At 37.3% G+C, this 2,217-nt stretch overlaps 1 non-coding gene across 1 annotated transcript; it reads left to right on the top strand.

Annotated features, from left to right (window-relative positions):
- Window positions 1-929: 929 nt before the first annotated feature.
- LOC127191252 (U6 spliceosomal RNA) lies at window positions 930-1,036 on the top strand. The gene has a single exon (XR_007830868.1). It is a non-coding gene; the product is annotated as a U6 spliceosomal RNA (small nuclear RNA).
- Window positions 1,037-2,217: the final 1,181 nt, after the last annotated feature.

The raw sequence follows: 2,217 nt of genomic DNA, 5'->3' as shown, positions 1-2,217 counted from the left end.
AGCTTCTTGTTCATGCTCTGCTTCTTGAGTGTGGATATGCTGAGATTAGCCTGTTTCTGCCACAATTCCCTCCTTTCTAACTACTCTATTTTTTTGACTTGATGGAATTTTAAAGCAAAATAACTCTTTTCTCTCTTGTGTTACTTTGGTAGGGTTACCTGTCAGGATAATGTAAAAGTAATTAAGCTTTGTGTACATATATGTATCAAGTCTGTCTCAACCAGAAACAAATGTGAAAATATATTACCCAGATGACCACAAATTTCTAAATCTTCCACATAGGTGAGAAAACTGGGCATGATTCATAAATAATCTTTCATCGATTCCTCGTTAATGTTTAAAAAAACAGAACAAAACAAACACATCGGACACTAGTTTACACCATAATGAATATCAGCCAGCATCCATGTAAAGAAGTTGTAGGGAGACTTAATTGTTATTGGATATTGTTAGATGAGCTGTAGTTTTCTTTGCTAAACTTTTCCTACATTTTCTAGTAGATGAATTAGTCAAAATTTTATATAAAGAAAAATATATGGTAAATTAGATGTGTCATCTACTTTATACATCTGTTGTGCATCCTATTTCTCATTTTGTTTAATCAGGATAGCTCCTAGGACAGCTTTGAAAACAACTTCTTATGCCAATTGATGCAGCTTTTCAGACTATCCAACAAAGGAATTTAATTAAGCCTGGAATTTCTCAAGACTTAGAAACTGGACCACAAATGCTATTACTAGCTCATTAACAATTATCCCCAATTTTATTTGGGCCCATAAATAAATACTATTCATGCTAAATTAGCTGGAAGAAATTTTTAGAGGATAATGCCCTATTTCCCTTAAGGAGAGTTGGGTAGGTTTTTGGTTGCTTTCTTGGGCTAATGGTGTTTATTTTTGTTTGTTTGTTTTTTAAAAAAATATTTTGTTGTGCTCTCTTCGGCAGCACATATACTAAAATTGGAATGACACAGAGAAGATTAGCATGGCCCCTGCGCAAGGATGACACGCAAATTCGTGAAGCGTTCCATATTTTATCTTCCTTGCTCATGGATCGGGAGAATTAACATAGTAAAAATGGCCATCCTACCAAAAGCAATCTACAGATTCAATGCAATCCCTATCAAAATAACTACACAATTTTTTTAAAGACATTGAAAGTTCAATTCTGAACTTCATATGGAAAAACAAAAAACCCAGAATAGCTAAAACAATCTTGTACAATAAAAGGTGCTCCGGAGGAATCTCCATACCTGATCTCAAACTGTACTATAAAGCAATAGTAATTAAAACAGCATGGTACTGGCACAGCAACAGGCTAGTTGATCAGTGGATTCAAATCGAAGACCCAGATATGAATCCACACACCTATGGGTACTTGATTTTTGACAAAGAAGCCAAATCCATTCAATGGAAAAAGGATAGCATCTTCAACAAATGGTGCTGGTCTAACTGGAGGTCTATGTGTAAAAAAATGAAACTGGACCCATATTTGTCACCTTGCACAAAACTCAAATCCAAGTGGTTTAAAGACCTCAACATAAAACCAGAGACACTAAGCCACTTAGAAGAAAAAGTGGGAAAGAGCCTGGAACATATTGGCACAGGAGACAACTTCCTGAACAGAACACCAACGGCCCAGGCCTTAATGTCAACCATTAATAAATGGGACCTCATGAGGCTGAGAAGCTTCTGTAAGGCAGGATGCACTGTCAAGAGAACAAAGCGACAGCCTCAAGACTGGGAAAAAATCTTCACCAACCCTACATCTGACAAAGGTCTAATATCCAAAATATATAAAGAACTCAAAAAAGTAAACACCACCAAACCGAATAACCCAATTGAGAAATGGGGCTTGGAACTAAACAGAGAATTCTCAACAGAGGAGTATCAAATGGCTGAGAAACACTTAAAGAAATGCTCAACCTCCTTAGTCATCAGGGAAATGCAAATCAAAACGACACTGAGATTCCATCTCACACCCATCAGAATGGCTAAGATCAAAAACTCAAGTGACACCACATGCTGGCGAGGATGTGGGGAGAGAGGAACACTCCTTCATTGCTGGTGGGAATGCAAACTAGTACAGCCACTTTGGAAATCTATCTGGTGCTATCTCAGAAAAATGGGAATAGGGCTTCCTCAAGACCCAGCTATTCCACTCCTTGGAATATACGCAGAAGATGCTCCAGCACACAACAAGAAAATTTGCTCAACC

This window comes from Acomys russatus, chromosome 6 (assembly GCF_903995435.1).
Source record: "Acomys russatus chromosome 6, mAcoRus1.1, whole genome shotgun sequence".
Taxonomy (NCBI): Eukaryota; Metazoa; Chordata; class Mammalia; order Rodentia; family Muridae; genus Acomys; species Acomys russatus.
The sequence above is the reverse complement of the archived record's forward strand: the minus strand, read 5'-3'. Positions and strand labels throughout refer to the sequence as shown.